Source organism: Lissotriton helveticus, chromosome 4_1, assembly GCF_964261635.1.
Source record: "Lissotriton helveticus chromosome 4_1, aLisHel1.1, whole genome shotgun sequence".
Taxonomy (NCBI): domain Eukaryota; kingdom Metazoa; phylum Chordata; class Amphibia; order Caudata; family Salamandridae; genus Lissotriton; species Lissotriton helveticus.
Window position 1 is genome coordinate 1122636248 of NC_136063.1, and position 15071 is coordinate 1122651318.

Here is a 15071-nt window from a genome sequence, read left to right on the forward strand (position 1 = left end):
AGGAAGAGAGGCAGGATGGAGAGCAAATAGTCCCTCAGGGACTTGAATGCAGTGACTCCTGTGGGTCGATATAAAACGTGATTGACAATGTCTCAGGCTAACAGCTTGACAAAGAAGAATATAAAAAGCCAATAGTATGAATTAGACTGACCCACTATAAGTATATGTTAAACTATCAGATACAGTAGATCAGTTGATAACACCCAAAACTGTCTGTAGACGAGACCTGCAATGCAGACTGCCCAAAAACCCTCTTGTGGGTAAAATGATGCAACGTGGCAGGATGAACAAGCGTTGGCATAGCCAATAGGTCTCGCATTTGGGAACTTATAAGTGTTTAGCCATGCAACAGTTGGTGTTGTTGCACCAATGATATTCTGCTGCATAACTAAATACTTATAGGATCCAAAAAGCGAGACATATTGACTATGCCAATACTTGTTTGTTTTTGTTGCTGTTTTGTTTAAGTTGCCAGATCTACAATAGCTGGACATGGTTTTTGTTAACAGTTCTTTGCATCAAATTAACTTGTTTTCATTGCTCTGAATGTTATTTCCATTCTGGTTGCAGGAAGCAGTCATTCCCGGGGGTGTGGGGGCTGTCTAGCTGTGTGCATGCGCCAAACTTTGCAAATGAGAAAAGGCCTGGTGCAGGCACAATTTACAAGTGTGGAGTGAGTGAGCCCCAGGAAGCATGACTCACTCACACAGGAGTTCATGCACTACACCTGCATACTCAGCATGGTTTAAGGAAACTTAACCCACTCCCTCCCAGGCATCGAACACATATTCACCAAGAAACTCTGAGAAGAGCCTACCTGCTGCACTGACGGCTGGTGGTGTGTGTGCCTGGTGAAAGCGTGCACTGATGGCTGGTGGTGTTTGCCTGGTGAAAGCATGCCCGACGGCTGGTACTGTGTCACAGCTGGTAGTGTGTGTGCCCGGTGAAAGAGTGCACTGATGGCTGGTGGTGTGTTAGCCTAGTGGAAGCATGCACTGACGGCTGGTGGTGTTTGTGCCTGGTGGAAGCGTGCACTGACGGCTGGTGGTGTGTGTGCCTGGTGGAAGCGTGCACTGATTGCTGGTGGTGTGTGTGCCTGGTGGAAGCGTGCACTGACTGCTGGTGGTGTGTGTGCCTGGTGGAAGCATGCACTGATTGCAGGTGGTGTGTGTGCCCGTGAAAGCGTGCACTGATGGCTGGTGGTGTGTGCGCCTGGTAGAAACATGCGCTGACAGCTGGTGGTGTGTTTGCCTGGTGGAAGCGTGCACTGACGGCTGGGGGTGTGTGTGCCTGGTGAAAGCGTGCACTGATGACTGGTGGTGCGTGTGCCTGGTGAAAGCGTGCACCGACGGCTGGTGGTGTGTGTGTGCCTGGTGAAAGCATGCACTGACGGCTGGTGGTGTGTGCCTGGTGGAAGCGTGCACTGACGGCGGGTAGTGTGTGATGGCTGCTGGTGTGTGTGCCTGGTGGAAGCGTGCACTGAAGGCTGGTGGTGTATGTGCCTGGTGGAAGCATGCACTGACGGATGGTGGTGGGTGTGCCTGGTGGAAGCAGGAGCATTCACAGTGATAGAAGACACAAATGAAACAGACGAACAGGGATGGGGAAACGGGGGGAGTGCGAGCAGAGGAGCATGATTCACAGCTAGAAGACACAAATGAAGCTGACCAGGAGGTAGGGGGGAAAGGGAGGGGGTAGTGCAAGCAGAGGAGCCTGATTACAGCAATAAAAACACAGATGGCAGCTGTGCATGTGCACAAGCTCGTGAACGCAAGCTGTAGGCCAGCAAAAGCCTCCGGTGGCACTTTTAAAAGCCACTTATTAAATGTCTCGAAGAGACAGCGCATGCGCTGTCTCAGGCGAGACCTAAAAATGGAAAGAGGAGGCAAGCCAGTCAAACACTGTCAGGATCCTACCAATGTTAGTAGTGTGTCATTTTTGCTGAAAGATGGTTGGGCTGAATGAGACACAGTGAAGGGGAATCCCAAATATGTATATTCACAATTTTTGTTTTACATTCATAAATATTTTCATTTGTGTGTTTTGTTTATCCTGGTCATTGTGTTTATTTAATTGAAATTGTAACCACGACCCTCAATTATAAAGTGAAGTGGTGTGGGCTGGAAAAATGTATTCAATAAATGTTCATTTTCGTATGAATGATACTGGGGTTTTTAATCAGCACTCTTCATCCAGGCGGCTATTTCAGTGTCGTTCACATTTTGCTTCTGCCGAACTATGGCATAGAGCATGGGGCATTGGGTCAGCCCACTTGTTTAATTGAGTCTCTTGCACTATGAGTGTTGGCAATTTGCCTGATTACATCCACAGCCGTATGAAAAGGAGTGTACTTTTTTCATATTGCAAATCTTCACAAGATGCATAAATGCATTTTAAAAACCATGCTTTCCAAGGCAGGCTTTATTGGCTTGGCTATTGATTGTATTTTCTGTTGGGAGCCTGAGCTGGTCACGGTGAATAACATTGAGGAAGTCTTTTGCTCCACATTTGTGAAAACCATTAAATATAATAGGTTAACCCTCAGAACCTGGGCGGGTAATTAAACAAACAATAATGGTTCTGTCGGAAAGAACATTTCAATTGAACATAGTACTTAATACCCAAACAAATTCATATATCCGTCATTAGATATATGAGTTTGTTTGGGTATTAAGTACTATGTTCAATTGAAATGTTCTTTCCGACAGAACCACTTTTGTGAAAAGGATAATATTCTGGGTGGATTCATGAAACCGTGTGTTAGTCTCTGCATGTGCACATATTTAGGCATATTTGAGATTCATGATTGCCCTCCAGGAAGGCCTACAAGCTTTCCTAACTCTAGTGCAAAATGTCCATGACCAGTACTGGTTTGTTTTGACCAGATTTAGGTTTAATCTGTTGCCACTTATGATGCATTTTACTGCTAATTGATATTCTTTGTCAAATCCTTCACTGTGCCCTGGCGCTGATGTGTCCCCTCTAATGAATTTACACATTGTATTTTTCTATCCGTATCATGAGCTACCTTGAAGAATATTTGTCCTTCCTTTTTTTAAATGTTCAACTTAAAACAGTGCAGACCAGCTTTATTTCTGCACCAACGAAACAGTCAACTGGACTGCTGCGTAATGAGCTCTCCTTTATGGCAGATTTGAAAAATTAGGACAAATTTGCAGGTGTGCTAATTTTAAATTGAATAGCATTTTTTGTATGGTTATGAATTTTAGGGCGAAATGTATATGATTGTGTGCTTTTATATACTTTTATGTTACTGAAGAGGAACAAATAAAGTTTATTCATGGTGATGATGAGATTTACAAAGTCCAGTTAGGAGTCTGCACAGAAATCTATGAACCTAAGAGGAAAGCTTTTTGCCTTCACCCGCCCCTTTTTTTCTGACCCTAAAAAGGAAAATGTTCGTTCTATGCATGAGCAATTTTTCATTTCAGAGACAGCTGAAGATGGACATGTTTCAATTATATCTTGCCTGGCTACATCACATTGTTTTGTGGACTTTTATCCTATGTGTTTTTTTTTCTTCACATTTAAGGTATAGCCATGTTACTGGAATTTCAGTTCTGCTTGCTCTTCAGTTTGCTTCAGTCACTCTTTTCACAATTGCAGTAGAAGTAACCGCGTCTGTGGTTCTAGCTCTTGGTCCTAGTCCTTCCTCTGGTGGTCAGATGGTATCCTACTTGGCTCTTCAAGCAGCAGAACCCTGCCAGGCATTACATCACAGGACATTGTAATGAATGTTTCACGTTCCTTTTTTTTTTAATGCGACCTATGATCTGAGGAGGCTTAATAAACAACCAGCTGAACCTTACCTCATTTGCTGTCTTATGTCTTTGTATGTTACACCGGTGACGTGGAGAGGAAAGTAATCGCATGATTCTTCCAGTAATGCTCACTAAGGTTGTTAGGTTCCGGTGAAGCAAGATCTAATATAATGCCCATTTGACGTGGATGCAGGCACGCAATACAGTTCCACTGACCTTCGATACATACACCTTCCCTTTCAGACAACACTCATGAAATACAATTTTTGCATAAAACTAGTCTAACAGTCCTGCCCCCGCCCGAAAATTCTTCAGAAAGTTATTATATAATAAATGAAGTAAGTCATGCCCCAGAGTCCATTAAAACTTCAATAGGTTTTTCATTGATCTCAACAGTTTCCTTAGGATATGTGTTCTTTCCATGCTTACCAAAATATAAGATACAGATTACCTCAAACTTGTTTACTTAAGAGATCTTCCCACCTGACCCTCCAGGTCTTCCACATTTAATATCGTTCTTCTCTTATTTTTATACATATTTTACACTTATACTCAAAGTTGTGACCAAATGTGCCATATCTAATGCCCATTCACTTCCCTTTCTTTGAATTTTCCTCTCTCTCATTATTCTGTTTTTTTTGTGTCCACTTGATTTGGTGTAGCACACAAGGCATCAAGAGATTTGCAGGTGTGTGCTATCTTAAGAGCATTGATTACGTTTGTTTCAATAGACCAATTTCTCTTACCAAAGATACCAAACACGTTTGCCTCCTTAGCCAATTCAAGATTTTTTTTCCCCTAGTTAGATTTTGCATTGGCATTCAATCAAGTGAAAATCCGCGAGGATTCTAAAGATGCCACAATTCTTATAACACCTTTTGGCTCATCTTGCTTTACTGAGACTTGATGTTATTATCGCTCTTCCAGCGGACCATGAATGACTTGTTGAATAGTGTCCCCGGTGTTAGTTTTAAACTCTGACATTTCAATTAATACAAATATAGAATACGAAGGCGGTGGAAGAGTCAAAGCTGTTTTTGATTTTTTAAAGTTTAGAAAGCTAGATTATTAGAAGTAAACAAAGTACTGCGTGAAAAGGTATTTAAACCAATGCGAAAGATATAGTTGAGGGAAAAGAAAAGGGGAGAAAAGGGGGCTACTATAACAACATAGTCATACATGGTTGATTTAATAACAGTTTGAGGATAATATAAAATATTATTATGCAGTACTATATATTGTAAAGAAAGAGCAGTGAATCATCATTTAAAATAAGAAAGGAAAGGAACATCAAGGAGGATTTTAGAACTTCCGTTGTTGTAGGGTGGCGTTGAGAAGAGGATTGTGCCTGTTTGTCTGAAATATTTGTCATTGGAGACGAAAAAGCAGAACAGTTAAAAACCAGTGGGAGGGGATAGCAATATGATGTGTCAAGTCTATGGTTATGACAAACTGCTTACGACCAAACTTGAAAGGATAATTGGGAGAAGTCTTTCCAATTCTTGGTGATTTGTTGGAATGCTACTGCTAGCAAAAAATCTATAATTCTTGTGTGAGTGGAAACCAGAGTCAAACAATCAGCCAGACTTCCCCCAAAGAATGTATGATGGAAAAGGGTATCTTGAATAAAAATTAGGTCAATTTGCTTCCGGACTTGCATTCAAAAAGTAAGTACTAAGAAGAAAGTGAATAATAAATGTTTGATGTCTATAGGGTGTGAATGGCAGGACCAGCAACTGTAGGCAGGGATTGAGTATTTAAGTAGAGGATGGTTGACTCGGAAGGTCTATCAGAGTCCAAATTCTTGTTGAGTCCTATCTGATTAAGTCCTGCCTCGTGTTGATAGTGTGTAATATCTGGGAAGGAAGGCCTTGCTTCCATAATTCCCAGCCTGGTTTGTCTAGAGCTAGTAAAGGAGTTAAGTGGCTGGTCCCTAGAATGAAAGGACTTCATATTAACTGTCCCCTGGCCCTGTATGCCGTGGACGGGCACATACGGGCTGGCCTTTGGCGCGCTCGCGGCGCACGCACGCTGCGCTCCCGCACTGCAGCCACTATTAAATAACTGGTGCCGACAGACTCCTCCTTTCGCACTCCGTAGGGAATGCCCCTAATGGGAGTGTCACCAGGAAGTAAGGACTCTGCCCTGCAGCAGCAAGGAACCGAGCAGGTGCGCCGGTAAGAATTAGAGTTTGTTTTTTTAAAGAGCACATCAAATTCAACAGAACCATGTGATAGCCATTCAGCACCCGACCAGAACTAGCACCAGTTGCAGGAATTTGTAGATCATCCTACAACCCTTCGGTCTTTTAACATAGCCCAGCAGACAGTGTAATGGTGTATGGTCAATTTGTAAGTGTATGGCCTGTTGGATGTCCGTTACTACCTGTGCCTAGAAGTCCTGCACTATCCGGCATCTCCATGCCAGGTGTATGAAGTCCACCCCGCTGGTGTTACAGCGCAAGCATCTGTACAGGCAGGTGGGAAATATATGGGGAACCCCTCTGGGAGTCAATTACAGGTACCAGTTAGATACAGAGGATTGAGCCTCTGGCACAGAGAACGACCAAGCACTCTTTCTCCATAAGAACTGCTGGGTGCCTCCCCGTACTGTGTGAGGTTAAGTTGTTCCTTATCTTCTTGTAAGGTTTTTTCGCCTCACAGATAGATTACTTCCCTTGGAACATACAAGCTATATTTCATCTATTGCTTCCTGCCTTACATCTTCTTGTTGTAAGTGTGCTGGATCACTTACAGAATATCAGAAAAATAAATATTGTGTCAACATAATATTGTGCCAAAAATATCGAGGACCAAAATATTGAGAAGTTAAGTGCAAATTGGTAGGAATAGATTTACCATTCTTTACTCTACATCTGCATATCTTGGAGTTATATATTTCATCAAGGTGGATATATGTGGAGTTTTATATAGTAATACTTTGCATACCTGTAGAAACTTTCATTCATGATACTTGTGTCCTTGATATTCTTGACACACTATTTTGGCCCATGATATTTGTTTCCAATACTCTGTCTTTCATGTTTTTTTTTAAAATTAACATTTATTGACTTTCACCTTGGCATAGCATAGTTACATAGTATGGCATGAAAGATTATGTTTAAAGATCGAAACACCAAAGTGAAGATTACCTCATTTTACCATCAAAAGAGAAAGATTAAGAGCCAGCAAGCTAAAATTAATCCAACAGTCCACCCCCTCCCTTTCTGACTAGTATCCATGTGTGAACACAGTTGACTGTGATCCTACATTTATCTCACAATTACTTTTTTTTAATACATTTTTTTATTGAGAATTTCCCGGTACAGACATTAATAAATAATTTAAATATTGCATAATTATTTAGAGCAGGCATATACAATACAGATCCATAATAATAGGAAAAGAAACCATTCCATATGTTATATATTCATACAATACATTTTCATATTAATGATATAAAACCATTCTATATGGCAGATATTATACATATATACATACAGTAAATGGTATCTCCTGACCCCAGGGTACGAGAAAAAGAGAACATTATACAGTACTTATTCATGTCAGGGCTGTACCTGCCTACTTTCATTCTATACTCGAGAGTCCTTCCAGTTTTTAGGTGGAGCCCAGATATTTAACCACCTTCTCCCGTACTCTCCTACCCTTGTGCTCATATAGGCAGGATTCAATATTGTGTATCCCTAAAAATCTGGTCAGCCACATCTGGAAGGATGGTGCTGCCTTATCATTCCACCCTGCTGATATAAGGATACGCAGGACCGCAACAGAAATAAACACAAAGGCTTCGGTCTCATTTTTCAGCCCCAACGTACTGTCACTTCCTATTATCATTAGGGTAGGGGACAGATTAATCTTCAAACCTAGCAGCCCCTCCCATAATATCTCGATTTCCCCTCTATTGAATTTAATTTTTCACATTGATGAAACATATGTAGTAAGTTAGCCGGCCCTTCTAGACATCTAGGGCATCTATTGTCTTCCCTTTTACCCCACTCATATAATTTAGCGGGTGTATGGTATAGACTAAACAGTGTCTTGAAGTGTTGTGCTCTCAGATTCGAGGAGCGGAATAATTTCTTATCTAGTTGCAGAGCTTTATCCACATCCACATCTGGATCACCCAATTTCAAGGCCCAAGAGACCTCACATTTTTCCAAATCATCTTGGATCCCAGTCATTAAGGACCTATATACCATTTTAATCCTACTACCTCCATTTAATAGATAGTCCAACAGGTTGCTTCTAGTTCCAAGGGCAATCTTGGGTCTCTTGGCCATTAACGTTTGGGAGACATGGACAAATTTAAACCCTTGGTTAGTAGAGATGCCATAACTCTGTTGGATAATCTCAAATCTCAGCACAGCATTCACTTCCATAACATCTCCTACAGTTCTGATCCCCTGCTGCTCCCAGCATTTCCATATTCCATCATTACTAAGCTGTGGAAAGGTACTAGATTTCCATTGTGGCGTATGACAGTTGATTTTCGAGATTGCCAATGACTTTTGCACAAGTTTTCAGACCCCCCATTCACTAGCTATGACCTAGCGCATTTTCTTGAAGTACCGTCGGTCTGTTTTCCTTAATAACAATCCCACGGCCTCCCTGCCCAGTAACAACTTGTATATAGAGGGGAGATTTTGATAGAACCTAACATTAGGGATTCCCAACCCTCCTTTTTCCTGTGGAAGAGACATGAATTTCAATGATCGCCTGATCTTGCCGTATTGCCATATAAAATTCATAAAGATTGCCTCTATTGATTTTATCAGACCCTTCTCTATTATAAGCGGGATAGCGCGGAATATATAAAGGATTTTGGGAAACATGGTCATTTTCAATACATTAGACCTCCCTATTAAGGACAAATGTAGCGCATCGATTCTTTTCAAATCCATTGTAATTAATTTTAAGAGTGGAGTAAAGTTATCTTTAATGATTAAGTCTGTCGCTGCCTTAACCGTAACTCTGAGATAGACTGCCGATTCCACATATCTTGAGTCAACTTTAGTAATGTTTTTGTTGCAGATTATCTGGGTCTTACTCTCGTTCAGACTATATCCTGAGTGACTGCCAAATTCTCTTGCAATCCCAGCGAGTGTGGACATAGCCCTATCTGGTTCTGGGGTAATTACAGCCAGGTCATCGGCACACGCCAATAGTTTAGTCTCAAACCCATTAATAGTTACAGGCTTAATATCCACACAACCCTGGATCAGCCGCACCAGTGGATCAATATACAATGCAAAAAGTATGGGTGAGCAGGGACACCCATGGCGTGTCCCCCTTGTAATATATTTTTTTCTGAGCTTTCTCCCATTAACTGGACTCTTGCCTCTGGGTCCCGATACATATCCTTAAGTACATTCAGAATTTGGTGGCCAATACCCCTACTATCCATTACCCCCCACAAATACTTCCACTTCACGGGGTCAAAGACCTTTTCCGCGTCGAGGAGGATCATGGCCATCCGTCCCCCCGTGGCAGCCTGGGCATCAAAAAGAGCAATAGTGGGTCTAATATGGTTGGTTGTCCCTCGACCTGGGATGAATTCATGCTGCCAAGGGGAGACCATAACACCAATGATCCTCCCCAGCCTTTTAGCAAGAATCTTGGCGTAGATCTTGGTGTCCGCATTTATAAGGGAAATTGGCCTATAAGACCCAGGATTTTCCTTTGGTTCCCTTTTTTGTGGAATACAACAATATTTGTTTCTTTCCAAGTCTCAGGGATTAGACCAGTACATATTATTCCACTAAATAAGTCTAAAAGCATTGGGGCTATTTCGCTCGAGATACTATTGTAGACTTCCAGTGGGATGCTATCTGGCCCTGCGGCCTTACACGTTGCTAATTCTTGTAATGCCTCACATACCTCACTAATTGACAAATCTTTATCTAAAGCTTCCCTTTCTGAATCATCCAGCTGAGGACCATCATCCACTAACTCTCCACTCATCATACCAATATCCGTTTCTTTCTTATATAATACTTGATAAACATTTTTAAAAACTTTCAGGATATCCGTTGGTACTGTATAATCCTGGCCATTCTCCTTTATGTTTGAAATTACATTCTTTGTAGCTCCCTGCCTAATCCGTAATGCCAGTGCTTTACCCGCCTGCTCTCCCATTTCATACAGTTTGCACCTATGGGCCTGGTATTCACTAGCTGATTTCTCAGCCATCTGCTTATGGAGCTCTGCTCTGATAATACTAATCCTCTGTTGGCTCTCCCCACCTTCCTTTCCATGCGATATATCATTCCCATGTTGCTCTTCTGCTGCTGCTAATAGCCCTATCAGCCTCTCGTTTTCTAGCCGTGCCTCTTTCCTAAGCTGGGCAGCATAGCTAATTGTCTCGCCTCTCAAGGAAGCTTTAAATGCATCCCAGACGCTGTTTCTAGATGCTCTGAACTGGTTTGCATCAAAATACTCTAAGGTCCATTTCCTTAGATGCTCTACATATCTGTTATCTACTAATAACTTCCTGTCGAACGTCCATCTTGCCTGTTTTCTCTTGAACATATCTAAATCATAATACAACATTAACTGACTATGGTCAGATATTATTTTCGGCAGTTTTCTAATGCTAACGTTTCTCAACTTTGTTAAGGAAATTAAAAAAGAATCCAATTTTGTATATTTCTGATATGGGCAAGAGAAGTAAGTAAACCCTGGGTTATTAGGTTTCTTGTTCCCCCAGACATCTGCTAATCCATGTGACTTAATTAAGGAGCTCAGCGCCTGGAATACCCTAGGTTTCCGGCCTATATAAGGGCATTTATTAGTAAGATCAGCATAAATATTTAAGCCTCCACATATTACAATAGGAGTAGGCCATCTAGTTAATTCATTTTCCAGTAGATCAAACACCTCAGGATCATCTTGATTGGAACCATAGATCCCGCAGATCGTAAAGCCAACAGATAACTTGGCCAATGCCCATCTCCCTAGTGTATCAGCCTTATGGCGCTTTGCGCCCCCAAGTGAAGATTTGCCTAAAATTGCGACTACCCTAACTGTGGAGGTCTGGGAAATGCAAGCCAACAAATCAAACTCAGCAGCTGTTTCTTTTTCCATGGCAAATGCGTCTCCTGTAAGCATATAACATCTATATGCGTTGATCTTACAAAGTCGGCCAGTCTTTGTCTCTTTTACCAATCATTTAGACCCCCGATGTTAATAGAACATACGCTAAGTTTCACCATACTTCCCTTTGAGATTCTTGTTTCCTTTATGTACCGACAGAAAAAAGCATGCCCATATAGAAGAGTCTACATCAGACAGAATAGCAACAGAATAATACCAGGTATTCTCAATTTTAAAGTTTTTCCTTTTCTTCCCCCCTTACCCCCTCTTCAACCCTCTCTGCCACCTAAACCCCTAGCCCTCCCTCCATCCCCCTACACCTCCCTCCCTTGTGAAGCGCTCAGACCGTGATCTGTGCATGTGATGCATGCAGCAATATCGGACAGGTCGTCCTAATCAAACCAAAAAATGACACCCTTATCCCCCCCCCAAAAAAGGAGACACAGGTAAACAAAGAAACCATCCGAAACCTAGCAGCTAGACATGCTTTAAATGTTATTTCAGGTTACCTATGGACCGACCCCCTTGGCCTGATACAATACATTCAAACATTTCACTACACTACACTAGTTACCCATAGAATCTAAATATTCTCGTGCATTTATTTCAGATGTAAAATACCGGGTCTGTCCTTCATTTATCACTTTAAGTTGTGCTGGATTGATAAGATAAATTTGAATATTGTTTTCTTGAAATGGTTTGAATAATTGTCTTAGCCTCCAGCGTCGTTCCACCGTTGCGTGACAAATGTCAGGCCGAACAAAAAATGTAACCCCCCCTGCTTGATCTCCTTGCTTTGGGTCTTGCCTTCTCCGATATTGCCTGCCGCAGGAGGAAGTTCCCCCAAAATACCAGTATCGCCCTCCTCTTGATCCTACTAGTTTTTTGAACGGAGTACGATGCACCCTCTGAATTTCAGCCGACCAGTTCCACTCCGGGAGTTCGGGGAAGGCAGATTTAAACAGGTTGATTGTATAGGCCCTTGTATCTGACCCCTCCACCCCCTCTGGTACCCCCAATACCCTGATATTATTTCTCCTCTGCCTGTTCTCAAAATCTTCCATCTTCCACTGGATATCCTTGATCTGGGCACTTTGGGCCTCTACTTGAGTGGAGGCGGCAGCTGCTTCTGATTCCGTCGTGACTATCCTCTCCTCTAGATTTGACACTCTATCTCCTACATTTATGCAGGCCTTGGAGAGCTTCGTTACCACCCCCTGCATCTTCCTTATTGCTGCCTGGGCCTTACAACTGTCCTGGCATGTTTCCTCCCTATGTGAGAGAATAGACTGATGGATTACCTCTAACATAGGAGGTGAGGTTGTGATGTTTTCGGTGTTAAGTCCCCCTGAAAGTGGGGTAGCAGATGAATAATCCCATCTTAGATCTTTCATACCTCGACCTTGAATTTCTGGTAGGGTATTAGGCCTTTTAGTGGTTGCAAGGGGATCGGGGTCGCTATCTGAGTCAAGATTACTGTCCCCTGGAGACGAGTTCCATTCATCTTCAGAACACTTGGCCCCTTCAGAAATGGAAAAAAACAGTCACTAGGATCTTTATCCTTTTCATACTCCAAGCTTTCTTTATCTTTCTCTTTTCCATTTAGTAGGGCATCAGAGGAGCACATCACCCCTTCTAATTGTAGTGTAGTTCCTATATTCCCAATAGGCTCTGCGCATTGGAATAACATAAACGATAGTTTAGACATAGGACTGAGGTCGACTAGGTCTCTATTGAATATTTTAGACTTAATTATGAATGCCAGCTAGCTCAGAGGTCACTAGAAACGTTCTCGAGTACACAAGAAGGGATTAGAGTCTGACAACCGCATAAACATGACAACTTTGCTCCCTCCAGAATAAGGAGTATACCTCCAGAGTCGCGGAAACAATAGATAGCTATTTCACTCAGTCAATTGTGCATGTGTAAAAAGTTCAATCGGGTCGGGGACAATCGATATTTGCCCGGCGGTATTGCCTCTGTGACCCTCTAGTTATTTAAATCAAATGAAGAGGCAGGCGCTGGAGACTGGAAAGCAGGAAACAAGGTTTTTTATTCTCTCCGGAGGAGAACACAACGAAACGGACAGAAGGTATCGTTCTGAGGTGCTCTAACTGTATTTCTGAGGCCTGGCCTCTTATACCCACATTTATGACTTTATTGTAGATTACACATACATGTTTAAAGCTTTGATGTACGGAAAAGACATTCTCGGAACTCCCCTTTGGGCCCGTTCCCACACACATTTACAGTTGAAGTCCCCACCCTAGTCACAACAGGTGATGAGCATCGCGCAGCTGGATAATCCGCCGATTCACGGAATGTGGGGAGTTTGATCGGATCTCATGGGGTGGGGGCTTTGATCAACCCGGGGATTCTTTGATGGGGGAAGCTTTCTATTGTACGGGGAGGGGCAAGGATGGTATCGGCAGAGCTGGGTGTCGGCTTGGGAACGGGGAGGACAAAACGGGCACACGGGGAAAAGGGGGTTTGCATCTAAGGGCCGGAGATCATGAAAGGAAAGCAGGGAGGTGTCACGCTGGGAACAGGATGAGGGTCTGGGGCAGAGCAGCGCCGAAGAGGGGTTTATGACTCAAGGCAGGTGCAAGCAGGGGGTGGTCAGCGTGCAGGCTTAGTGAAGGCAAAGGGCTATGTCAGGGGCCAGCGGCATGCAAAAGGGTTTGTTCTGATCGGGGCATCTTAAAATGGCGGGCGCGCACGACAAAAGTGTGGCATCAGGGGAAGAGGCAAGATGGCGCAGATAATGTTCACCAAAACGCACTAATTTTCCACAGTCCTCCCTTTAACATATTCAAGACATCTTGCTGGTTCATTTTCTATTCGGTTCTACTGTGGTGAGCATGAGAAAGAAAACGGTAGGAACCCTAGATGAAAAAGAGTTGTAAACAATACATTTTGAGGTTTCTAGTTTTTAGGAGGTGCACCTATTTGATAAACTTTGATAAATTTGTTCAGCAGGAAAGTCATAGGAATGAAATACAAAAACGGCGAGCAGCAAGTACATATCATAACGTGAACTGGCAGGTTAATACATATTTCAGATTCGGATTGGAGCAGGATCAATACAATGGCGGCTGGGAGAGAAATGAGGCGTAGCAAAACGGTGGTTGAGGATGTCAAATGTTCGAAGTTTTATGAGTTCTCATTGTTCTTTGTGGTCTTTCGTTGGCGCTGTTGAGCACCGGCGGTGGAGCTACAAGTCCAGCTCTGTTCTAAGTTCTGCGTTGCAGGGCACGACCCTTTCCTCGCGTTTCTGGTCGGAAAGGTCCTTTTCGCCCTGTGTCCTTTGAGGTGATTGTCAGAAAGTTCCGATGGAAGAAGAGCGTTCAAAACAGTCCATAGGGTAGGTCAGAGGAAAAAGGGGGATGGAGCAAGGCCAAGTTGGGAACAAACTAGGGGAACGAGAGACTTCAAATAGGCGGGCGTGTGACGGAATTCAGAGAGCGGGGACTTGTCGACAGGCACTGGACGTCGAGCAGGGGCATCAGGTCGACCCTTTCTTTTCATGCTGTCGAAAACAGTGCCTCGTCCTGCAGCTCTTTTCAGTCGTGGTCTCGCCTTGGCTAATGTCGCAGGTGTTCCTTAGTCTGCAGTCGGGCCTCGTGCTCCCACATCCGGTCCTTCTTTCCTCCAACAGCAGTACCCTTAAACAAGTTTGAAAAGACAGTCTTTAGAAAATTTGCAGATGAAGATAATCAAAAAGTCTATTTCTCTCCCAGCTCCAGGCAAAGAATGAAAATGTCCGTTATATTTAATGTTCACAACTGGCATATGAATGACCGGTGGCGGACCTGTTGGATTTACTATGACTTTCCTTCATAATTATTTATTACAGGCATGACAGTTCATCTGATGGTAACCCACCTTCGGAGAGTTTTACATTTACAAAAGGGTACAGTGAGTCGTCAACATGGTACTACACAGGTATTTTGCTGAGAGACGAACATGGCTAAACACTTCCTTTCTATCGGTGCATCCTGTTTTTCAACTACTGCGGGGTTCATTTTGATGATTTCTTTACCTTGGTCTAGTCTGTTAACCTTGTAAAACATAATTCTGGGTCCTACGCAACCTTTTACAGCCCGGTTACTTAACTAGGAAGGACAGGGGTTTTATGGGAAACAACCAGGGACATAGACAGGGGAGGTAACGGGGG